The 27,170-nt window shown below is 45.4% G+C and overlaps 1 pseudogene; it reads left to right on the top strand.

Moving 5' to 3' along the window:
* The first annotated feature begins 496 nt into the window (after nt 1-496).
* The window catches only part of LOC148147688 (NACHT, LRR and PYD domains-containing protein 3-like), a 28,630-nt pseudogene continuing 1,956 nt past the window's right edge, over nt 497-27,170 (top strand).

The following is a 27,170-nucleotide window of genomic DNA, read 5'->3' as shown; positions in this document are numbered from 1 at the left end:
CACTTTTGCCTCTTGCAGGAAGAGGATTCTGAAAAAAGGGGGAGATTCTCAAAGGAAGGGCTTTTCTGGAGAGCAGAAGTGAACACGGGATCGGAACACAAAAAGAATTTGTTTAAAATATATAGGCAGGTTGTGTAACGGATATAATGTTTATCTTTGTAAGAAGCCCACATTACCCTCACCTGTGGGGTTTGGAAGTTTTTGCTATTCTTTTATGTATAAGTGTTATGTCGCTGTTAATAGGGGTATTAACCATGAGGGACAAACACACAGACGAGGGAGACAGTCCCAGGCACAAAAGAGCAATAGGCCAAGGGGTGGACAAATGTTTAAGGGAGGCGGGGAGCCAGGTACACATCAGACATGATAAAAGCCGTGGTATAACATACCAGTTTGACTTATGCGAAGTGATTGACTGTGGTCACAATCCAGGAAGCTGGAGAGGGTATGATGTATACCTTTGCGTGCATACCAATTACTATAGATGGTGCCCGACATGGCATCATGTATTAACATGGACTGGGGTAAGATGGACGCCCAAGAAGTCCCCATCCTCAGATAATAGATGGAAGGCTCGAGACCATGTGAGCCTCACTAGGGGGCAACTTGATCATTCTTCAGAGATGAAAAATCCACTTTTGTTAACCCTGACAGGATTCACCATTAGCCCTGGTCCCGAAGAAGTACGGAATCAGTGCGAAATCCATGATAACAGCTTTTACTTTGTAATAGGCGTAGATCAATCAGGAAAGGATACCATGGGACTAGTGAAGGTAACCTTGGTAGATCCTCATACCCACCAGCCAAAAATCGGAAACACAACAAGCGTGCAGTTAGAACAAAGTTCAGGAGTTGTGGTGATAGATTCCAATAACATTACGAGAGAGGACATTATGAGACTAGCTACCGGATAGTGATAGGAACACGTGGCTGGACTGGATGACAGCGACCGCAACCTCAATGAATACGAGTAATTGCGTCGCGTGTTCCTCGGCCAGGCCAACCCTATTTACTACCCAGCCCCATTGTTCCCTAATGTAGACCCAGCAGGATTTCACTGCATGATGGCCCTCACCATGCAGGCGGACCCTCCGAATTGTACCACCTTAAGTGTTATTTTCCTGCCTGTAAAGAATTCCACGTTACCTCCAATGTTTACCCCAAGGGTCAACGATTACACTTGTTTCACTCGGAGTTCTAATACAATCTTGGGAGACATCCCCGCTGACTGGTGTCAGGACACGATTGATGTAACTGGCTGGCAGAATGCTAGCACAATGGTTTGGGCCAGAGCTGATCTTTTTTGGTACTGTGGAGATAGAACATTACATGTTAGTCTACCTCCAGATTGGTCTGGAACTTGTGCAATGGTCCGACAAGGGGTACCCTTATTCCTCTTAGGAGAACGACAAAAGGGAATAAATCCAGATGTACGAACACGTAGGGATTTGTTTGATGTCATTTCTGGATTAACCACTTACATAGATGCAATAGGTGTTCCCCGCGGCGTACCTGATGAATATAAATTGGTAGACCAGATAGCAGCAAGATTTGAGAATCTTCCACTTATTAGTGCTCTATTCCCAGTCATGCCAAATAAAAACGTTGACATTACAATGTACTCAGGCTAGCCAATAGAACTAGAGATGCGGTGGCGGGACTCTCTGAACAATTGGCAGCGACCTCATTGATGACGGTACAAAATAGAATGGCCTTAGATATGTTGCTAGCAGAACAGGGGGGAGTGTGCTCTATGTTTGGAGATCAATGTTGTACGTTCATCCCCAACAATACGGCACCTGATGGTTCGGTAACCAGAGCCCTGGAAGGAGTAAGAATCTTGTCTGAAGAAATGCATGAACATTCGGGTATTCACAACCCTCTAGAAGAACTGTTCGGCTCATGGTTTGGGAAATGGAAAGGATTAATTGTATCTGTGTTTCTGTCCCTCATGGGTATGATCATTGTCTTAGTGTTGTGTGGATGTTGTTGTATCCCCTGCATTAGATCTTTGTTGAACCGAGTAATCATTACAGCAATTGAAGGGAAGGCTCCTCTGCCCTACCAGATGGCACAGATGGAGATAGAAACCATGGCTCTGGCAAGAAAGGACGACTATGCATCGGAAAGCGAAAATGATGTATCAAATTGGTTTGTTGGTCTCATTTTCATGAGACCAAAAGGGGGACTTGTAAATATATGGCTTACTTGTAAATATATGGCTGGCTGCCACTGTAAATATACTCGGCATTCGGAAGCCTTTGGGGATGCTCCGTTATGCGCGCGCGCAGAACAAGGTCACGTGGTCCTCCGTTGCAAAACAAGGTCACGTGGGGTCAAACATCTGGGAACGCAAGGAGGCAGAGAATGGAGTCAGATCAACAACCAATCAGAAGATAATCCCACCTCAGTGATTGCATGATGTTTTTTATTATATAAAAAGACTGGGTCAGGGACAAGGGTGTGTATTTTTCTGAACTGACACACTGTATAGTTTGTCAGGGACAGAAAGGTCGAGACCCAGAGCTCTGTATGCTTTATCCACTTACTGCTAAAATAAACTTAAAGTGTGAGATCGAATATCTTCTCCTATTGCTTCATTTAAAGAACACGCAGGACTTGGCTCACACATAGAAGAAAGTAAGTTAGTAGATTGAGCCAAAGTCCAACTCTCCCCAGTTCAGGTGAAACCCTCCCTTTTCGAACAGGCTTTTTCTGTCCCAGAAGAGATCCCAATGATCCACAAAACAGAATCCCTGCATGTTGCACCACCCCTTCAGGCATTGATTTATCTGCCCTGTTCTTCCCTCATTTGAAATTGGGACCGGAAGTAAACCAGAGATTACTGCTTGTGATGTTCTGTTTCTTTAACCTTCTATCCAAGCTCTTATACTCACCCTGCAGAGCCCCAACCCTTGCCCTGACGATGTCATTCCTCCCAATGTATACAACACTACACCTAACATTAATTATGAACGAATTATATCCTGCATCAGCCCGGTCCCCTTGTTATATAACACTACCCAAGGCCCTAGCAGTAATTATATAAGAAGTACGTCCTACACCTACGAGGTCCCCCTGTTCGACAACACTACCCAAGGCCCGATCATTAATTACAAAGAATTATGTCCTACTTTTCGTTATATAAGTATTATGCACTACATTCCCTCGGTCCCCGTGTTGTGCAACACTACCCAAGACCCCACCATTAATTATTTGAGTTTATATCCTACATCTCCTGTTATGAAACACTACTCAAGGGCCTACCATTAATTATGTATGAATTATGTCCTACATCCCCTAGTTTCTCTGTTCTACAACACTACCCAAGGCCCTCCCATTCGTTATATAACATTTATGACATACACCCCCAGATCCCTGTTCTACAACACTACAAGGCCCTTCCATTAATTTTATAAGAGTTATGTCCTACAACCCCGAAAACCCTGTGTTCAACAACATTACCCAAGGCCCTAACATTAATTATATAATAAATATGTCCTAAACCTCCTAGGTCCCCCTGTTCTACTACACTACCCCAAGGCCCTTCTATGAATTTAATAAGAATTATGTCCTACACGCCCAAGGTCACTATGTTCTACAACGCTACCCAAGGCCCCACCAGTAATTAAATAAGAATTGTGTCCGACACACACTAGGTCCTCTTGTCCAACAACACTACCCAAGAACCTACCATTAATTATGTGAATTTATGTCCTACAACACCTAGGTCCCCCTGTTCTCCAACACTACCTATCATTAATTGTGTAAAAATTACATTCTACTCCCCTTAGTCTGTGTTTTACAAACTACCCAAGGCCCTACCAGTAATTACACAAGAATTATGTCCTACAAACCCTCGGACCCTGCGTTCTGCAACACTACCCAAGGCCCTAACATTGATTATCTCAGAATTATGTTCTACACCCCCAAGGTCCCTCTGTTCTACAACACTTCCCAAGCCCTACCATTAATTATAATAGAATTATGTCCGGCACCTCCACATCCTTCTGTTCTACAAAACTATCCTAGGTCGTACCATTAATTACACACAAATAATGTCCGACACCCCCTTGGTCCCCCGTTCTACAACATCATCCAAGGCCCTACCATTAAGTTCATAAGAATTATGTCCTACAACCCTGAAATCCCTGTGTTGTATAACACCACCCAAGGCCCTAACATCAATTATATAATAAATGTGTCCTTAACCCCTCCAGGTACCTCTGTTCTACATCACTACCCAAGGCCTTAACATTAATTATATGAGCCATAATTATGTGCCATAAATAAACAGGTGCCAGGGTCTGTGATGTCTCGGATCGTATCTTTGGGGTCCTGAAGGGAGAGGGTGACCAGCCTCAAGTCGTGGTCCAAGTAGGTACCAACGACATAGGTAGAAAGAGGGATAGGGATGTAGGGCAGAATTTCAGGGAGCTAGGGTGGAAGCTGAGAGCTAGAACAAACAAAGTTGTTATTTTTGGTTTGTTACCCATGCCACGTGATAGCGAGGCAATGAATAGGGAGAGATATCAGCTGAACACGTGGCTGCAAGCATGGTGCAGGAGGGAGGGTTTCAGATTCTTGGATAATTCTGGAGAAGGTGGGACCTGTACAAACAGGACAGTCTTCACTTGAACCAGAGGGGTAATATCCTGGATGGGAAATTTGCGAGTGCTATTCGGGTGGGTTTAAACTAGCTCAGCAGGGGGATGGGAACCTGAGGTGTAGTTGCAGTGCACAGGGGGTTGAAAGTAGGTAGGTCAGTGACAGGATTTCAGGGTCACAGGAATGTGCTGGCAGACAGCAAACTGGTTTGAAGTATGTCTACTTCAATGCCAGAAGTATCCGAAATAACGTAGAGTTTGCAGCATAGATAGGTATCTGTGACCTTGATGTGTGGCCATTTCAGAGACATGGATAGAGCAGGGTGATGAATGGATGTTACAGGTTCCAGGGTTTAGATCTTTTATTAAGAACAGGCAAAGCGGTAAAAGAGGTGTGGCCTTGTTAGTCAAGGATAGTATAAGGGTGGCTGAAAGAACTTTTGACAATGACTCATCTACAGAGGTAGTGTGAGCTGAGGTTAGAAACAGGAGAGGAGAGGTCACACTGCTTAAAGATTTTTATAGGCCTCCACAGAGTTCCAGGGAGGTGGAAGAGAGGATTGGCAAAATTATTCTGGGTAGGAGTGAAAGGAACAGGGTAGTCATTATGGGGTCTTTAACTTCCCCAACATTGACTGGAAATGCTATAACTCGAGTAAAATAGATGGATCAGTTTTTGTCCAATGTGTACAGGAGGCTTTCCTGTCACAGTATGTCGAAGGGCCAACAAGAGGGGAGGCCACACTGGATCTAGTACTTGGTAATGAACCAGGCCAGGTGTTTGATTTAGTTGTAGGTGAACACTTTGGAAAGAGTGACATAATTCAGTTATGTTCAGTTTAGTGATAGAAAGGGATAGGTACATGCCACAGGTCAAGAGTTATCGTTGAGGCAAGCGCAATTATAATGCGATTAGGCAAGAAAAAGGATGCATAGAATGGGGAAGCAAAATGCAGGGGATGCAGACAATGGAAATGTGGAGCTGGTTTAAGGAACAGATATTGCGTGTCCTTGATAGGTATGTCCCTGTCAGGCAGGGAGAAAGTGATAAGGTAAGGGAACCATAGTTTACCAAAGAAATTGTATCTCTTGTGAAGCAGAACCTGATCAGGTGTACCTGAGAACTCAGTGGGAAGGTAGGGACCGTGGGCCTCTTGCTGAGATATTTGTATCATCGATAGTCACAGGTGAGGTGCTGGAAGATCGGAGGTTGGCTAATGTGGTGCCACTGTTTAAGAAGGGTGGTAAGGAAAAGCCAGGGAAATATAGACCAGTGAGCCTGACGTCGTGGTGGGCAAGTTGTTGGAGGGAATCCTGAGGGACAGTATGTACTTGTATTTGGAAAGGACTGGTGAAAGATAGTCAACATGGCTTTGTGTGTGAGAAATCATGACTCACAATCTTAATTGAGATTTTGAAAAAATAACAAAGAAGATTGATGAGGGCAGACAAGTCGATGTGATCTATATGGACTTCAGTAAGGCATTCGACAAGGTTCCCCATGGGAGACTGATTAGCAAGGTTAGATCTCATGGAATACAGGGAGAACTAGCCATTTGGATACAGAACAGACTCAAAGGTAGAAGACAGAGGGTGGTGACAGAGGGTTGTTTTTCAGACTGGAGGCCTGTGACCAGTGGAGTGCCACAAGGATCGGTGCTGGGTCCTTTACTTTTTGTCATTTACATAAATGATTTGGATGCAAGTATAGGGGTACAGTTAGTAAGTTTGCAGATGACACCAAAATTGGAGGTGAAGTGGACAGTGAAGAGGGTTACCTCAGATTACAACAGGATCTGGACGAGATGGGCCAATGGGCTGAGAAGTGGCAGATGGAGTTTAATTCAGATAAATAGGAGGTGCTGCATTTTTGGAAAGCAAATCTTAGCAGGACTTATATACTTCATGGTCAGGTCCTAGGGAGTGTTGCTAAACAAAGAGAGCTTGGAGTGCAGGTTCATAGCACTTGAAAGTGGAGTCGCAGGTAGATAGGATAGTATAAAAGGCCTTTGGTATGCTTTCTGTTATTGGTAGAGTATTGAGTACAGCAGTTGGGAGGTCATGTTGTGGCTGTACAGGACATTGGTTAGGCCACTGTTGGAATATTGTGTGCAATTCTGGTCTCCTTCCTATCGGAAAGATGTTGTGAAACCTGAAAGGGTTCAGAAAGATTTGCAAGGATGTTGCCAGGTTGGAGGATTTGAGCTATAGGGAGAAGCTGAACAGGCTGGGCCATTTTCCCTGGAGTGTCAGAGGCTGAGGGGTGACCTTGTTGAGGATTACATAATTATGAGGGGCATGGATAGGATAAATAGACAAAGTCTTTTCCCTGGAGTCGGGGAGTCCAGAGCTAGAGGGCATAGGTTGAGGGTGAGAGGGGAAAGATATAAAAGAGACCTAAGGGGCAACTTTTTCATGCAGAGGGTGGTACGTGTATGAAATGAGCTGCTTGAAGATGTGGTGGAGGCTGGTACAATTGCAACATTTAAGAGGCATTTGGATGAGTATATGAATAGGATGGGTTTGGAGGGATATGGGCCAGGTGCTGGCAGGTGGGACTAGATTGTGTTGGGATATCTTGTCGGCATGGACAGGGTGGACCGAAGGATCTGTTTCCATGCTGTACATCTCTATGACTCTAAGTAACAAAGAAGATTGATGCGCGCAGAGCGGTAGATGTGATCTCTATGGACTTCATTAAGGCATTCGACAAGGTTCCCCATGGGGGACTGATTAGCAAGGTTAGATCTCATGGAATACAGGGAGAACTAGCCATTTGGATACAGAACTGACTCAAAGGTAGAAGACAGAGGGTGGTGACAGAGGGTTGTTTTTCAGACTGGAGGCCTGTGACCAGTGGAATGCCACAAGGATCGGTGCTGGGTCCTCTATTTTTTGTCATTTACATAAAAGATTTTGATGGGTGCATAAGAGGTATAATTAGTAAGTTTGCAGACGACACCAACTTTGGAGGTGTGGTGGGTAGCGAAGAGGGTTACCTCAGATTACAACAGGATCTGGACTAGCTGGGCCAATGGGCTGAGAAGTGGCAGATGGAGTTTAATTCAGATAAATGGGAGGTGCTGCATTTTTGGAAAGCAAATCTTAGCAGGACTTATACACTTAATGCTTAAAATGTATTGCTGGAAAAGCGCAGCAGGTCAGGCAGCATCCAAGGAGCAGGAGAATCGACTTTCCCGGCATGAGCCCTTCTTCAGGATGCTGCCTGACCTGCTGCGCTTTTCCAGCAACACATTTTCAGCTCTGATCTCCAGCATCTGCAGTCCTCACTTTCTCCTTATACATTTAATGGTAAGGTTCTGGGGAGTGTTGCTGAACAAAGAGACCTCGGAGTTCAGGTTCGTAGCTCCTTGAAAGTGGAGTCATAGGTAGATAGGATAGTGAAGAAGGCGTTTGGAATGCTTTCTTTAATTGGTCAGAGTATTGAGTACAGGAATTGAGAGGTCATGTTGCGGCTGTACAGGACATTGGTTAGGACACCGTTGGAATATTGCATGCAATTCTGGTCTCCATCATATTGGAAAGATGTTGTAAAACTTGAAAGGGTTCAGAAAGGATTTACAAAGATGTTGCCAGGGTTGGAGGATTTGAGCTATAGGGAGAAGCTGAATAGCCTGTGGCTGTTTTCCCTGGAGCGTCAGAGGTTTACAAAATTATGAGGGGCATGGATAGGGTAAATAGGCAAAGTCTTTTCCCTGGAGTCAGGGAGTCCAGAACTAGAGGGCATAGGTTTAGGGTGAGAGGAGAAAGATATAAAAGAGACCCAAGGGGCAACCTTTTCACACAGAGGGTGGTACGGGTATGGAATGAACTGCCAGAGCAAGTGGTGGAGGCTGGTACAATTGCAACACTTAAGAGGCATTTGGGATGGGTATATGAATAGGAAGGGTTTGGAGTGATGTGGACCGGGTGCTGGCAGTAGGGACTAGATTGGGTTGGGATATGTGGTTGGCATGGACTGGTTGGACCGAAGGTTTCAATGCTATACATCTCTATACCTCTATGGAAGGAGGAGGCTTATGTGTTGATGAGGCAAGATGGTTCAGATGAGGCGATGGAGAGTTACAAGCTAGGAAGGATTTAAAGAGAGAGTTAAGAAGAGCAAAGAGAGGACACAAGCAGTTTTTAGAAAAAAGAATAAAGGAGAACCCTGAAGCTTTATATAGGTATGTGAGGAATAAAAGGATGATTAGGGTAGGAATAGGGCCAGTTAAAGACAGAAGTGGGAAGTTGAATGTGAACGCTGTGGAAATTGGAGATGTGCTAAATGAACATTTCTCATTGGTTTTCACTCAGGAAAAGGAGAATATTGTAGAGGAGAAGAATGAGGTATGAGATATTAGACTAGAAAGGATTGAGATTGGGTATGAACAGGTCTTATCAATTCTAGAAGAAGTGAAAGTAGACAAGTCGCCTGGGCCAGATGGGATTTATCCAAGAATTCTCTCGGAAGCCTGGGAGGAGATAACAGGCTTTGATATTTGAGTTGTCATTGTCTATAGGTTTGGTATCAGAAGACTGGAGGATTGCAAATGTTGCGCCCTTATTCAAGAAGGGCAGTAGAGATGACCCAGGTAATTATAGACCAGTGAGCCTTATTTCTGTTGTAGGAAAGGTTTTATAAAGGATTATAAGAGATAATATTAATAATCATCTAGCAAGCAACAATTTGATTTCAAATAGTCAACATGGTTTCGTCAAGGGCAGGTCATGTGTCACAAACCTCATTGAGTGTTTTGAGAAGGTGACCAAGCATGTAGAAGAGGTTAGGGCAGTTGACATGGTATACATGGACTTCAGCAAAGCCTTTGATAAGGTTCCACATGATAGGCTGTTGGAGAACATGCAGAGGCATGGGATTGAGGGTGATTTAGCAGTTTGGATTAGAAACTGGCTTTCTGAAAGAAGGCAGCGAGTGGTAGTTGATGGAAAATATTCAGCCTGGAGTCCAGTTACTAGTGGTGTGCCACAAGGATCTGTTTTGGGACCACTGCTGTTTGTCATTTTTATAAATGACTCAGATGCAGGCACATGGATGGATTAGTAAATTTGGAGACGACACTAAAGTCAATGGAGTAGTGGACAGTGTGGAAGAATGTTATAGGTTGCAGGGGGACTTGGATAAACTGCAGAATTGGGCTGAGAGGTGGCAAATGGAGTTCAATGCAGCTAAATGTGAGGTGATGCACTTTGGGAAGAATAACAGGAAGACAGAGTACTGGGTGAATGGAAAGATTCTTGGTAGTGTGGATGTGCAGAGGGATCTTGGAGTCCATGTACATAGATCCCTGAAAGTTGCCACCCAGGTGGATAGTGCTGTTAAGAAGGCATACGGCGTGTTAGGTTTTATTGGTAAAGGGATTGAGTTCCAGAGCTGCAATATCATGATGCAACTATACAAAACGCTGGTGCGGCCACACTTGGAATATTGTGTACAGTTCTGGTCCCCATATTTCGGGAAGGATATGGGCACATTGGAAAAGGTGCAAAGGAGATTTACCAGGATGTTGCCTGGTCTGGATGGGAGGTCTTATGAGGAAAGGCTGTTCTCATTGACAAGAAGAAGGCTAAGAGGGGATTTGATAAAGACATGCAAGATGATCAGAGGATTAGATAGGATAGACAGTGAAAGTATTTTTCCTCGGATGATGATGTCAGCGTGTACGAGGGAGCATACCTATAAATTGAGGGGTGATAGACTGAAGACAGCTGTCAGAGGCAGGTTCTTTACACAGAGAGTGGTAAGGGCGTGGAATGCACTACCTGCTAATGTAGTCAAGTCAGCCACATTAGGGAGATTTAAACAATCCTTAGGTAAGTACATGGATGATGATGGAATTGTGTAGGAGGACTAGCTGAGAATAGTTCACAGGTCGGCACAACATTGAGGGCTGAAGGGGCCTGTTCTGCGCTGTATTGTTCTATGTTCTATTTTCTAAGGACCTGTACTGTCATATTCTGTGTTGTATTAGTCTATCTTACTCTAATAGCCGAGCGATTCCATAAAGGGTCTGTACTGCTCTGCAATGTTCTATGTTCTATGAGTGGAACTCTCATTATTAACTGAACAGTTCCATAAAGGTCCTGTATTGCGCTGTCATATTCTAGTTTATGTTAGTCTAATGACTTTTATGAGTCTAGCGGTTCCATAAAGGGACTGTACTGCATTGTAATTTTCTGTGTTCGATGAGTCTAACCTACGTTATTAGCTGAGCAATTCCTTAAAGGGCCTGTAATGTGCTGTAAAGTGCTACTTTGTATTAGTCTAACTTCTTGTATTGGCCGAGGGGTTCCGTAAAGGGCCTGTACTGCACTATAATGCTGTATGTTCTATGAGTCTAACTTCCTTCATTAGCCCAATGGTTCCATAAAGGGCCTGTAATGCGCTGTCATGTTCGATGCTGTATTAGTCTAACTTCCTTTATTAACCGAGCGGTTTCATAAAGAACATTACAGTGCAGTACAGGCCCTATGTTCTATGTGTCTGACTTACTTTATTAGAAGAGTGGTACCTTAAAGGGCCTGTACTGTGCTGTAATGTTCTATGTTCTATGTGTCTAACTTCCTTTATTCGCTGAGCCATTCCATAAAAAGCCTATACTGCGCTGTAATGCTCTATTTCCTATGAATATAATCGTCATAATTAGCCAAGTGGTTCCATAAAGGGCCCATACTGCACTGTGTTGCTCTATGTTCTATGAGTCTAATTTCCTTTATAGCTGAGCAGATCCATAAAGGGCCTGTACTGCGCTGTAATATGCTATGTTGTATTAGTCTATCTTCCTGTATGAGCCGAGCAGATCCAAAAAGCGCCTGTTCTGTGCTGTACGGTTCTGTGTTGCATTAATCTAACTTCCTTTATCAGACGAGTGGTTCAATAAAGTGCTTGCACTGCGCTGTAATGTTCTATGTTCTATGAATTAGTAGCCGAGCAGTTCCATAAAGGGCCTGTACTGCGTTGTAATGTGCTACGTTGCATTAGTCTAACTTCCTTTATTTGCCGAGTGGTTTCATAAAGAACTTTATAGCGCAGTACAGGCCCTATGTTCTATGCATCTAACTTACTTTATTAGAGGTGGGGTTCCTTAAAAGGCCTGTACTGTACTGTAATGTTTTATGTTCTATGAGTAGAACTCATTATTAGCCAAGCAGTTCCTTAAAGGGCCTGTACTGCACTGTCATGTTATATGTTCGATGAGTCAAACTTCCTGTATTAGCCGAGCGGTTCCATGAAGCTCCTGAACTGCGCTGTAATGTTCCATGTTCTGAGTCTAACTTCCTTTATCAGCCGAGCGGTTCCATAAAGGTCCCATACTGCGCTGTAATGCTCTTTGTTTGATGAGTCTAACTTCCTTTATTCGCTGAGCGATTTCATAAAAGGCCTGTACTGTGCTGCAATGCTCTATTTCCTATTAATATAACGGTCATAATTAGCTGAGCGGTTCCCTAAAGAACCTGTACTGTGTTGTAATGTTCGATGTTTGATGAGTCTAATTTCCTTTATTAGCCGAACAGTTTCATGAAGGGTCTGTACTGCGCTGTAATGTTGTGTGTTCGATGAGTCTAACTTGCATTATTAGCCGAGCGGTTCCATAAAGGACCTGTACTGTGTTGTCATGTTTGAAGGAGAATTTGTCTAACTTCCTTTATTTGCCGAGCGGTTCCATAAGCGGCCTGTACTGCCCTGTAATGTTAGAACATAGAACATGGAACATAGAACATGGAACAATACAGCACAGAACAGGCCCTTCGGCCCACGATGTTGTGCCGAACATTGTCCTCGCTTAAGCACCCATCCATGTACCTATCCAATTGCCGCTTAAAGGTCACCAAAGATTCTGACTACCACTCCCACAGGCAGCGCATTCCATGCCCCCACCACTCTCTGGGTAAAGAACCCACCCCTGACATCTCCCCTATACCTTCCACCCTTCACCTTAAATTTATGTCCCCTTGTAACACTCTGTTGCACCCGGGGAAAAAGTTTCTGACTGTCTACTCTATCTATTCCTCTGATCATCTTATAAACCTCTATCAAGTCACCCCTCATCCTTCGCCGTTCCAACAAGAAAAGGCCTAGCACTCTCAACCTATCCTCGTATGACCTATTCTCCATTCCAGGCAACATCCTGGTAAATCATCTCTGCACCCTCTCCAAAGCTTCCACATCTTTCCTAAAGTGAGGCGACCAGAACTGCACACAGTACTCCAAATGTGGCCTAACCAAAGTCCTGTACAGTTGCAACATCACTTCACGACTCTTGAATTCAATCCCTCTGCTAATGAACCCTAAGCCTTCTTACAAGCTCTATCCACCTGAGTGGCAACTTTCAAAGATCTATGAACATAGACCCCAAGATCCCTCTGTTCCTCCACCTCACTAAGAACCCTACCGTTAACCCTGTATTCCGCATTCTTATTTGTCTTCCCAAAATGGACAACCTCACACTTGGCAGGGTTGAACTCCATCTGCCACTCCTCAGCCCAGCTCTGCATCATATCTAAGTCTCTTTGCAGCCGACAACAGCCCTCCTCACTATCCACATCTCCGCCAATCTTCGTATCATCTGCAAATTCACTGACCCAACCTTCGACTCCCTCATCCAAGTCATTAATAAATGTTCTATGTTGTATTAGTCTAACTTCCTTTGTCAGCTGAGCGGTTCCATAAAGCGCTTGTACTGCGCTGTCATGTTCCATGTTCTTTGAGTCTAACTTCCTTACTTAGTCGAGTGGTTCCATAAAGGGCCTGTACAGTACTGCAATGCTCTGTGTTCGATGAGTCTCACTTGCTTTATTCACTAAGCGATTCCAAAAAAGGCCTATACTGCGCTGTAGTGCTCTATTTCCTATGAATATTACGGTCATAATTAGCTGAGTGGTTCTGTCAAGGGCCTGTACTGCGTTGTAATGTTTTGTGTTCTCAGAGTCTTATTTCCTTTATTAGCTGAGCAGTTCCACAAATGATCTTTCCTGGGGTGTAATGTATTATGTTGTATGTGTTTACCTTCCTTTATTAGCCGAGCGGTTCCATAAAGAGCCTGTACTGCGTTGTAATGTTTTATGTTCTATGATTAGAACTCATTATTAGCTGAGCGGTTCCATAAAGGTCCTTTACAGCGCTGTCATATTCTATGTTCTATGAGTTAACTTCCTTTATCAGCTGAGCAGTTCCTTCAAGCACTGTACTATGTTCTATGTTCTATGAGTCTAACTTCGTTAGTAGCTGACTGGTTCCATAAAGGACCTGTTCTGCACTGTCACATTAGGTTTTGTTTTAGTCTAACTTCCTCTATTAGCCGAGTGGTTCCAAAAAGGGCCTGTACTGCGCTGTAATGTTCTCTGTTCGATAAGTGGAACTCATTATTAGCTGAGCAGTTCCATAAAGGGCCTGTACTGCACTGTCACAGTCTAGTTTGTATTAGTGTAATGACCTTTATGAGCCCAGCGGTTCCATAAAGGGCCTGTTCTGCGCTGTAATGTTCTATGTTCTCAGAGTCTAACTTTCTTTATTAGTTGAGCAGTTTCATAAAGGGCCTGTGCAGCATTGTGATGTTCTTTGTGCTGTGAGTTCACCCTCCTTTATTAGCTGAGCAGTTCCATATAGGGCCTGTAATGCACTGTAATGATCTATGCTCGATGAGTCTAACTTCCTTTATTAGCCTACTGGTTCCATAAAGTGCTGTACTGCTCTGTAATGTGCTATGTTGTGTTAGTCTAACTTCCTTTATTTGCCAAGCGGTTCTATAAGCGGCCTGTACTGCGCTGTAATGAACCATGTTCTAGGAGTCTAACTTCCTTGATTAGTTGAGTGGCTCCGTAAAGGGCCTGTATTGTGCTGTCATGTTCTATGTTCTATGAGTCAAGCTTCCTGTATTAGCCGACCGGTTCCATAAAGGGCCTGTACTGTGCTGTCATATTCTATACTGTATTTGTCTAGCTTCCTTTATTAACTGAGGGGTTTCATAAAGAACATTACAGCGCAGTACAGGCCCTATGTTCTCTGAGTCTAACTTACTTTATTAGAAGAGTGTTTCCTTAAAGGGGCCCTTCATGAAACCACTCGTCTAATAATGAGAGTTACAGAACATAGACTTTACAGAACAGTACAGGCATTTTATGGAATCCCTCGGCCAGTAAAGGATGTCAGACAAATGCAACATATAATGTTACAGCGCGATATAGGCCCGTTATGGAACCTCTAGGCTAATAAAGGAAGTTTGACTCATAGAACTTAGCACATTACAGCGCAGTACAACCCTTTATGGAATCTTTCGGCTAATAAAGAAAGTTGGACTAATACAGCGCAGGACAGGCCCTTAATGGAACCGCTTGGCTAATAACGGAGGTGAGACTAATGCAACCCAGAACATTACAGCGCAGTACAGACAATTTTGGGGAACTGCTCAACTAAATAAAGGAAGTTAGATTCAGGACATGGAACATTACAGATCAGTACGGAACTGCTGGAACTGCTCAGCTCATAAAGTAAGTTTGACTAATACAACATAGAACTTGGCAGTGCAATACAGGCCATTACAGGCCAATTGGCTAATAAAACTCGCTACCACAGCCACATTTGCTTCCTTAGTGCCTACCTCCGTAACCAACTCATCCCACACGGACTCCGGACCACCTTTAAACCAGCAGAGTTCGGACCCGAACTGTACAGACTACAGATTCAAAAACACGAGCAACAGTTCTCCTTCCAGATCCTCCGCTCCACACTCGCAGCAATGCGTCAGCACCTAACCTCTCTACAGTCAGCCCTGCCTCAGCTGAGGGTCACACTCTCTCAGAACTGCAGAGGACCCCTTCTGTACTACATCCTCAGGAGAATTCATATTCTCAACAAACAGTATTTCAACTCCATCTCAAACATCAAAAACTGTAAGTACAACAAACTTTTATCTACCCACCTCCATAACCAGCACTCCTCAAACATTCCAGTAGATTCCCCTGGCCCCTGGAACTGCTCGGATGCCATTAGCCATGTGGTTGGTGCAGCTGCCACCCCCATGCTGATTGATGATGTCACTTCCGCCCCCATCATGGCCACTTTCACCCCTCACAATTCCTCATGCACCACACGTGACATCACTTCCGCCCCTCACATCATCGCTGATGTCACACGCTCAGTGACATCCGCCCCCCACTGCTGTGTTTGCCACCACTTCTGCCCCCACCAATGTCACTCACCTGCATTCTGCTGACACGCCTCCCACAGACCCCACTGTCATCATCCCCATCCCCCCAGAACCTTGAGGGGAACACCACCCCTGCTCATGACTCCACCCCCATTCCCCCACCACCAGACCCACTCCAGTTACAGGCTCCACCCCCACTCCCAGCTCCACACCCACACCACATCCTAGCTCCCAGCCCTGCCGAGTTTTCACCATCCCTCCAGATGAACAATCAGTTCTCAGCAAAGGACTCACCTTCATCCCCCTCCGTCCACGCATCAATGAATTTAATACATGCCATGACGTCGAACACTTCTTCCACTGCCTCCGCCTCCGAGCTTACTTTCACAATCAGGACACCCACCCACCTTCCGAGGACCCCTTCGCCCGCCTCCAACACATTGCATCCACCTGGACACCCCGCGCTGGCCTATTACCCGCTCTTGACCTCCTCATTTCCAACTGCCGTCAGGATATTAACCACCTCAACCTGTCTACCCCCCCAACCACTCCAACCTCTCACCCTCACAACACGCAGCCCTCCAATCCCTCTGCTCCAATCCCGACCTCACCATCAAGCCAGCAGAAAAAGGGGGCGCAGTGGTAATCTGGTGCACTGGCCTCTAATCTGCTGAAGCCAAACGCCAACTCGAGGACACCTCTTCCGACCAGACCCTCGACCATGACCCCACCCCCCCATCACCAAACCATCATCTCCCAGACCATACACACCTCATCACCTCAGGAGATCTTCCACCCACAGCTTCCAATCTCATAGCCCGGGAACCCCGCACTGTCCGGTTCTACCTACTTCCCAAGCTCCACAAGCCTGACCACCCTGGCCGACCCATTGTCTCAGCATGCTCCTGCCCCACTGAACTCATTTCTACCTACCTCGACACTGTCCTATCCCCCCTAGTCCAGGAACTCCCCACATACGTTCAAGACACCAGCCACGCCCTCCACCTCCTCCAAGATTCCCGTTTCTCCGGCCCCCAACGCTTCAACTTACCCCATGGATATCCAATCCCTCTACACCTCCATCCACCATGACCAGGGCCTCCAAGCCCTCCATTTCTTCCTCTCCTAACGTCCAAACAGTACCCTTCCACCGACACTCTCATTCGTTTGGCCAAACTGGTCCTCACCCATAACAGTTTCTCCTTCGAATCCTCCCACTTCCACCTGACCAAAGGGGTAGCCATGGGCACACGTATGGGCCCCAGCTATGCCTGTCTCTTTGTTGGCTACGTAGAAGAGTCGATCTTCCGTAATTACACCGACATCACTCCCCACCTCTTCCTCCGCTACATTGATGACTGCATTGGCGCCACCTTGTGCTCTCGCGAGGAGGTTGAGCAATTCATCAACTTCACCGACACATTCCACCCTGACCTTAAATTTACCTGGACCATCTCTGACACCTCCCTCCCCTTCCTAGACCGACTTGATACCGACATTTTTTACAAACCCACCGACTCCCACAGCTACCTGGATTACACCTCTTCCCACCCTACCTCCTGCAAAAATGCCATCCCGTATTCCCAATTCCTCAGCCTCCGCCGTATCTGCTCCCAGGAGGACCAGTTCCACCACAGAACACACCAGATGGCCTCCTTCTTTAGAGACCGCAATTTCCCTTCCCACGTGGTTAAAGATGCACTCCAACGCATCTCGTCCACATCCCGTACCTCCGCCCTCAGACCCCACCCCTCCAAACGTAACAAGGACAGAACGCCCCTGGTGCTCACCTTCCACCCCTACCAACCTTCACATAAACCAAATCATCCACCGACATTTCCGCCACCTCCAAACAGACCCCACCACCAGGGATATATTTCCCTCCCCACCCCTTTCCACCTTCCGCAAAGACCGTTCCCTCTGTGACTACCTGGTCAGATCCACGCCCTCCTTCAACCCAGCCTCCCATCCTGGCACCTTCCCCTGCCACTGCAGAAATTGCAAAACCTGCGCCCACACCTCCTCCCTCACCTCCATCCAAGGCCCTAAAGGAGCCTTCCACATCCATCAAAGTTTTACCTGCACATCCACTAATATCATTTATTGTATCCATTGCTCCCGATGCGGTCTCCTCTACATTGGGGAGAGTGGACGCCTCCTAGCAGAGCGCTTTAGGGAACATCTCCGGAACACCCGCACCAATCAACCACACTGCCCCGTGGCCCAACATTTCAACTCCCTCTCCCACTCTGCCAAGGACATGGAGATCCTGGGCCTCCTTCACCACCGCTCCCTCACCACCAGATGCCTGGAGGAAGAACGCCTCATCTTCCGCCTTGGAACACTTCAAGCCCTGGGCATCAATGTGGACTTCAACAGTTTCTTCATTTCCCCTTCCCCCACATCACCCTAGTTTCAAACTTCCAGCTCAGCACTGTCCCCATGACTTGTCCTACCTGCCTATCTTCTTTTCCACCTATCCACTCCACCAACCCCCCGACCCCGACCTATCACCTTCATCCCCTCCCCCACTCACCTATTGTACTCTATGCTACTTTCTCCCCACCCCCACCCTCCCATTACTTATCTCTCCACCCTTCAGGCTCTCTGCCTGTATTCCTGATGAAGGGTTTTTGCCCGAAACGTCGATTTTACTGCGCCTGGGATGCTGCCTGAACTACTGTGCTCTTCCAGCACCATTAATCCCGAATCCGGTTTCCAGGATCTGCAGTTATTGTTTTTACCTAATAAAGGAAGTTAGTCTCATAGAATGTAGAATATTACAGCACAGTATAGGCCCTTTATGGAACTGTTCAGCTAATTAAAGAAGTTAGACCAATACAACATAGAGGAGAAACTGAGGATTGCAGATGCTGGATATCAGAGCAGAAAATGTGTTGCTGGAAAAGCGCAGCAGGTCAGGCAGCATCCAAGGAACAGGAGAATCGATGTTTCGGGCATAAGCTCTTCTTCAGAAATCTCATTCCTGAAGAAGGGCTTATGCCCGAAACGTCGATTCTCCTGTTCCTTGGATGCTGCCTGACCTGCTGCGCTTTTCCAGCAACACATTTTCAGCTCTAATACAACATAGAACATGACAGTGCAGTACAAGCCCTTTATGGAACCGCTCGGCTAACAAAGGAAGTTAGAGTAATAGAACATAGAACATCACAGCGCAGTACAGGCCCTTTATACAACCACTTGGCTAATAACGGAAGTCAGACTCAAAGAATGTAGAGCCTTACAGCGCAGTACAGGCCCTTTATGGAACTCCTCAGCTAATAAATGAAGTTAGACTAATACAACATATAACGTAACATCACTTCATGGAATTGTTTGACTAATAAATGAAGTTTGACTCATAGAACACAGCACATTACAGCGCAGTACAGTGGCACAGTGGTTAGCACTGCTGACTCACAGCTCCAGAGACCCGGGTTCAATTCCTGCCTCAGGTGACTGACTGTGTGGAGTTTGCTCATTCTCCCCGTGTCTGCGTGGATTTCCTCTGGGTGCTCCGGTTTCCTCCCACAGTCCAAAAATGTGCAGGCTAGGTGAATTGGCCATGCTAAATTGCCTGTAGTGTTAGGGGAATGGGTCTGGGTGGATTGCGCTTTGGCAGGTTGGTGTGGACTTGTTGGGCTGAAGGGCCTGTTTCCACAATGTAAGTAATTTAATCTTTATGGAATCGCTCAGCTAATAGCGGAGTTAGACTCATCATACAAACAGCATTACTGCGCAGTATCGGCCCTTTATGGAACCACTCGGCTAATAGTGGACATTAGAATAATACATCATAGAACAATCCAGCGCAGTACAGAGCTTTATGAAACAGCTCAGCTAATAAAAGAATTTAGACTCATAGAACATAGACCATGGCAGCGCAGTACAGGCCCTTTATAGAACTGCTCGGCTGATAAAGAATGTTAGACTCGTAGGAAACATTACATTATAGTGCAACACAGTCCCTTTATGGAACTGCTCGGCTAATAAACAAAGTTAGACCACTACAACATATCACATGACAGTGCAGTACAGGCCCTTTATGGAACCGCTCCACTAACAATAAAAGTTAGACTAATACAACGTTGCACATTGTAGCGCAGTGCAGGCCCTTTATGGAACTGCTAGGCTCATAAAGGACATTAGACTAATACAAAGTAGACTATTACAGCACAGTACACGCCCTATATAGAACCGCTCAGCTAATAATGAGAGGTCCACACATAGAACATAAAACGTTACAGCGCAATACAGGCCCTTTATGGAACCACTCGTCAAATAAAGGAAGTTAGACTAATGCAACATAGAACATGGGCGGCACGGTGGCACAGTGGTTAGCACTGCTGCCTCACAGCGCCAGCGACCCGGGTTCAATTCCCGCCTCAGGCGACTGACTGTGTGGAGTTTGCACGTTCTCCCCGTGTCTGCGTGGGTTTCCTCCGGGTGCTCCGGTTTCCCCCCACAGACCAAAGATGTGCAGGTCAGGTGAATTGGCCATGCTAAAGTTGCCCGTAGTGTTAGGTAAGGGGTAAATGTAGGGGTATGGGTGGGTTGCGCTTCGGCGGGGCGGTGTGGACTTGTTGGGCCGAAGGGCCTGTTTCCACACTGTAAGTAATCTAAAAAAATTACAACACAGTACAGGCCTTTTATGGAACTGTTCGGCTAACAAAGGGCATTCGTCGAACACAGCATAGAAAATTGTAGCGCAGTACAAGCCCTTTATGGAACCGCTCATCTAATAAAGAAAGCTAGACTAATGCAACATCGACCATGACAGCGCAGTGCAGGCCCTCTATAGAACTGCTTGGCTAAAAAAGAATGTTAGACTCATGGGAACCATTACATTAGAGTGCAACACAGTTCCTTTATGGAACTGCTCGGCTAATAAACCAGTTAGACCACTACAACATAGAACATGACAGCGCAGTACAGGCCCTTTCTGGAACCACTCGGCTAATAAAGGAAGTTAGACTAATACAACATAAAACATTACAGCACAGTACAGGCCCTTTATGGAACCGCTCGGTGAATAAAGGAAGATTGACTCATAGCACACAGTGCATTGCAGGGCAGTACAGGCGCTGCGTGGAACCACTCGTCTGATTCAGGAAGTTAGACAAATACAGCATAGAACATTACAGCGCAGTACAGCCCCTTTATGGAACCACTCGGCAAATAAAGGAAGTTGGACTAATACAACATAGAACATGACAGCACAGTACAGGCCCTTTATGGAACCGCTCGGCTAATAAAGAAATTTACACTCAAAACAGAGAACATGACAGTGCAGCACAGGCCCTTTATGGAACCGCTCATCTACTAAAGAATGTTAGACTCATAGAGCATAGAACATTACAGCACAGAAAAGGCCCTTTATGGAAACACTCGTCTAATAAAGGAAGTTAGACTAATGCAACATAGACCATGACAGTGCAGTACAGGCCTTTAATGATTCTGGATCAGTGGTGCTGGAAGAGCACAGCAATTCAGGCAGCATCCGAGGACAGGCAAAATCGACGTTTCTGGCAAAAGCCCTTCATCAGGAATAAAGGCAGAGAGCCTGAAGCGTGGAGAGATAAGCTAGAGGAGGGTGGGGGTGGGGAGAGAGTGGCATAGAGTACAATAGGTCAGTGGGGAAGGAGATGAAGGTGATAGGTCACGGAGGAGAGGGTGGAGTGGATAGGTGGAAAAGGAGCTGGGCAGGTCGGACAAGTCCGGACAGGTCAGGGGATCGAGTTTCTGGAGGTTAGAAGCTAGGATGAGGTGGGGGAAGGGGAAATGAGGAAACTGTTGAAATCCACATTGATGCCCTGGGGTTGAAGTGTTCCGAGGCGGAAGATGAGGCGTTCTTCCTCCAGGCGTCTGGTGGTGAGGGAGCGGCGGTGGAGGAGGCCCAGCACCTCCATATCCTCGGCAGAGTGGGAGGGGGAGTTGAAATGTTGAGCCACTGGGCGATGTGGTTGAATGAACTGGTTGGTGAATACAGAATGTTAGACTCATAGACCATAGAACATTATAGCACCACACAGTCCTTTTATGGAACCGCTCGGCTAATAAAGGGCATTAGTCTAACACAACATAGAAAACTGTAGCGAAAGACAAGCCCTTTATGGAACCGCTTGTCTAATAAAGAAAGTTAGACTAATGCAATATAGACCATGACAGCGCAGTACAGGCCCTTTATAGAACTGCTCGGCTAATAACGAATGTTAGACTCATGGGAAACATTACATTACAGTGCAACACAGTTGCTTTATGGAATCGCTAATAAAGGAAGTTAGACCTCGACAACACAGAAAATTGCAGCATAGTACTGGCCCTTAATGGAACCGCTCGGCTAATAACGGACATTAGACTAATGCAACATAGAACATTACAGCGCAGTACAGGCCTTTTTGTGGAACTGTTCAGCTATTAAATGAAGTTAGACACAGAACATCAGGGAGAATGAGTTGAATTGGCTGCAGACTGGGATTTGTGAACATGGGGACCTCAGGTGGAGGCTGAAATGGATCAACGTCTTGGTATTTTTGCTTGAAGATTGTTGCAAATGCTTCAGCTTTATCTTTTGCACTGATATCCTGGACTCCCCCCTAACTGAGGGTTTAGTTGTTGGAGAGCAGCCTTCTCACCCAGTGGTTTAATTGTCCAACATCTTGTGGATCAGCAGAACTTAGATGTGATGCAAAACCAAAAATTACTGGTGGAATCCAGCAGGTCTGGCAGCATCAGTGGGGAGAAAGCAGAGTCTCATTGGTTGTGTGATCACTTAGCTCTGTCCGTTACTTGTTGTGTAGTTGTGTAGTTTCATCAGGTTGGAACCTCATATATTGGTTTTCAGCGCTGCTGTTTGTATGTCCTGTTGTACTCTTCATGGAACCAGTCTGAAGACTTCCTACTCATATACTCACCCAGATGTCTTTTCAATGTTGCAATTGTACCAGCTTCCACCATAGAGCCACAGGGTCATGCAGCATGGAAAGAGACCCTTCGATGCAAACAGTCCAAGCTGAACATAATCCCCAAACTAAACTAGTTCCACCCTCCTGCTACTGACCAATATCCCTCCAAACCCTTCCTATTCATGCATCCATCCATACATCCATCACCCTCTGCATGAAGGACTTGCCTCTCAGGTCGCTTTGAAATCTTTGCCCTCTCACTTTAAACCTCTGCCTTCTAGTTTTGGACTCTGGTACCCTGGGGAAGACCTTGGCCATTTACCCTCTCCATGCCCCTCATGATTTTATGAATCTCTATAAATTCATGTTTCAGCCTCTGATGCCCCAGAGTAAAAAATGTCCCAGGCTATCCAACTTCTCCCTATAACTCAAACCCTCCATTCAGATTATCAATGCAAGGTATAATTCTGATGCTGCAGATAGCTCATTGAACTCCATTTCACATCGAGATAGTGCCACACCACATGATGCAGTATCGATAAAATGTGTGGCAGGCAGTTTGGTGACAATGCCTTTGGAATGTCCCAACTCAGTCAGCAGGTGGTGCTGCCAGTTTGCCAGTTTGGCATTGTCCAGTTATTTATGCACAGCACATACTTGAGCACATTTCCACTCTCTCAGGTAGATGTCAGTGCTGTAGCTGAGCAGGAACTGCTTGCCCAGGGGTACAGCATGTTCTGGAGCACATGTCATCTGTCCCATTGCTGGGATGTTGTCAAGGCCCCAGCCTTTACCCACTAGTGTAGGCCAAGTTGGCATACCCATCAGCATAGTGAATGGGTTTAGCCTTATCTTTGCATTGATTGACTGGGCTCACCCATTGTTGATTATTGCAGATATATGTGGATCCTCGTTCTCCTGCAATGAGTCATTCATTTGTTCACTATCATTCATGATGGGAAGTGACAGGACTGCAGGGCTTAGATCTAATATGTTGATTGCAGAATTCCTTAGTTCTGTCTGTCACATCCTGCTCATGCATGTGGTGAATGTGTTGGTGAAGAACACAGCTTGGAAGTCATTGTGAAGCAGGCGGAGAATGGTGATAGAATTCTGTGGGCACCCACATTTGAGGAAGGTATCCCATAATCCCTCACGATCCACAGAGTCAAAATCTCGAAGATTGAAGAAGGCCATGTACAGAGGTTGCTGCTATTCCCTGCACTCTGCTTAGATTTATCACACACTGACAATCCTGGCCATTCAGCCTCTTGATGAGCTGAAGCTACATTGAGACTCGGGAAGAGCTCTTCAGCCCCTTGGAGGACACTACTGAGGAGGAGGATTCTCATGATGACCTTACCCATGACAGACAGTGGGAAATCTCTCTGTATGGTCGGACCTGTCTTCTTTCTTGAAGTTGGTCACAATAAAAGTGTCTCTGAAATCTCCTAGCATGCTCTCTTCATTTCAGATAAGGATGGTGAGGTGGATTCATGTCAAGAATGATTCTCCACCATATTTTAGTCCTTCACTGGGGATTCCATCTGTGCTTGTTGTTGTTCTGTTGTTGGAGGTGTTTTTGCCCTCAGGGTGAGTTGGAGGGTTGCTGAGATGGTGTGTGTAGTGTGTTGTAGAATGGTGTCAGGAATACTTGTGCTGAAGGCTGTGTATTGGTGGAGGTGGCCCTCAAAATGCTCTCTCCAGTGAGTGCTGACTGCCTCTCGGTCTTTGATGAGGGACTCTCTGTGATTGGCTCTTAGTGGGGTCACTCCTTGGGTACTCGGGCTGGAGATGGCTTTGAGTGCGCTGAAGAAGCCACACACCTTGTGGCTGTCAGTGAGTCACTGACTCTCCTGCTGACTCTCTCCACCCACCATGTCAAGCTTTTCAAGTGTTGCTCATTCAGGCAAATTGGAGATTATGTCATCACATTCCTGACTTGTGCCTTGCATCTACTCTGTCTATCTCTTTTAAGATTAGGAGATGCCGTTGTTGGACTGGGCTGTATAAAGTTAAAAGTCACAGAACAACAGGTTATAGTCCAACAGGTTTATTTGGAAGCATTAGCTTTTGGAACGCTGCTCTTTCATCAGATGATTGTGGAGAAAAACATTTTAAGATACAGAATTTATAGCAAAAGTTTACAGTGTGATGTAACTGACATTATATATTGAAAAAGACCTGGATAGTTTGTTAAATCTCTCATCTTTTAGAATGACCATGTTGGTTTCAGTTCCTTCATATGTAAATCACAAACCCTTTTTTAAAAGTTACATTCTCAAGTGCACTTTAACAATTGGTGTCATGTCAACCCAGATAAGGTGTTGTAGGTGTTAGCTCCGTGTAAAGGCTATCTGTACCCAGGTAGTGTATTGAAGGTGTGAGCTGCCCTGTGTGAGACTGTCTGTGCCACAATGGGCAGACTGATTCTAATCTAAAAAATGGATTTACAAAATCTCACAAGGGAGTCATGCAGTATTTGAACAAAGTAAAATGTAATTCTGCAAGTACAAATTCACCCCACAAACTTATATGTATATGTGTATATGTGGGTGTGTGTGTGTGGGTGGGGGAGGGAGGGGGCGGGTGGGACTTTGAGTGTCTGTGAGAGGGTGTGTGTATGTGTTGAGTGTGAGTGTAAATGGGTTTAATTCTGTGAGAGGGCGTGTGTGGGGGTATATGTGTGAGTGCATGAGAGAGGGTCTGAGTGTGTGTGTGCCCCACTCAATGCAATCCCAATAAGCGTTTTTGTCATTTGCAAATTTGAAAATATTATAAATGGCCCCCCCATTCAAATCATTGTGAACTGCAGGGGCCCAAGCACTAATCCTTCTGGTAACAGCTTGACAACCTAACTTGACTAGGACATGACCTTACGAAACAGCTTGAGGGACCAAATAACTCCTTGTCCGTTTATACTGGGCATTCCCAGAACCATGTGTTGATTTGCAATGAAATGCCTGGAGTACTGGATGGGTGGTTATATTAATGATCTGAGGGAAATCTTCATGTTGAGTACAGATTAAAATCAGTTGATGATTGAAACATTTCTGGACCATTGCCCAATTTCAAGGGTTTTCCAAAAACTGGTTCGATTGCTGCACATAGGTTGATTGAAGCTGTAAATAAAATCGACAGCAATTTATTCAATAGTAGATATTACATCATGAAATGGTATTGAGAAATTGTTGTAATGACAGTACAGCTAACATTGTGAACCACTTTCTTTCTGTTCCAGATTGAAGGTGTTCAGTCGAAACACGAGGTGATGCTCCAGATACAAACTAAAAATCTGAGTGAACACTGTCCCAGTAAATGAGGAGATGAACAGTTTCGAGCTGGTGGATTAATACACTGAGTTACTGCTGATCGCTAACATACGAGATCGGACATTAATGGAAGATGAGCTGCTGATAAGAGGCCAAGATCATGAGGTGTAGAGAGACAAACATCTCTGGAGAGACATGGAAAAAATACAATCTCATCAGTTGTTCCAGAGCAGTTTTTATCCCCCAGATAAATTACATACCTGGGACTACAAAGAACAAAGAACAAAGAAAATCTACACCTGAGAAACAGGCCCTTTGGCCCTCCAAGCATGAGCCAATCCATATCCACTCTCTCAACCTACTGCCCAATTCCTAAGCATCTGTATCCCTCTTCTCCCCACCTACTCATGTTGAGACACATCTTAAATGAATCTACCCCATGTCTGCCTCTACTACCTCTGCTGGCAACAAATTCCAGGCACCTACTACCCTCTGTGTAAAGTACTTGCCAAGTGTATTCCCCTTAAACTTTTCACCTCTCACCTTGAAAGCATGACTTCTCATTACTGAATCCTTCACCCTGGGAAAAATCTTATCTCTATCCACCTTGTCTATAACCTTCATGATTTTGTAGACCTCAATCTCCTTATTTCTAATGAAAACAATCCTAACCTACTCAACCTCTCTTCATAGCTAGCCCCTTTCATATGAGGCAACATCCTCGTAAACCTTCTATGTACCCTCTCCAAAGCGTCCACATCCTTTTGGTAATGTGGCGACCAGAACTGTACACAGTATTCTAAATGCGGCCGAACCAAAGTCTTGTACAATTTTAATGTCACCTTGCAGCTCTTATACTCAATACCCCTTCTGATGAAGGCAAGCATACTATATGCCTTCTTGACCACTCTATCCACCTGTGCAGCAACCTTCAGGGTACAATGGACCTGAACTCCCAGATCTCTCTGCTTATCAAATTTTCCCAAGGCTCTTCTGTTTACAGTATAGTTCACTGTAGGCTTTCCAAAATACATCAGCTCGCAATTGTCTGGATTGAACTCCATCTGCCACTTCTCCGCCCAACTCTCCAGTCTATCTATATTCTCCTGTATTCTTTGGCAGTCCCCTATGCTTTCTGCTACTCACCAATCTTCGTGTCATCTGCAAACTTGCTGATCATACCAACAGTGCCCTCTTCCAGACCATTTATGTATATCA

This window comes from Chiloscyllium plagiosum, unplaced genomic scaffold, assembly GCF_037043375.1.
Source record: "Chiloscyllium plagiosum isolate Xiang-an unplaced genomic scaffold, Cpla_swu_hap1 HiC_scaffold_15, whole genome shotgun sequence".
Taxonomy (NCBI): Eukaryota; Metazoa; Chordata; class Chondrichthyes; order Orectolobiformes; family Hemiscylliidae; genus Chiloscyllium; species Chiloscyllium plagiosum.
This window is presented reverse-complemented; position numbering and strand designations above follow the sequence as displayed.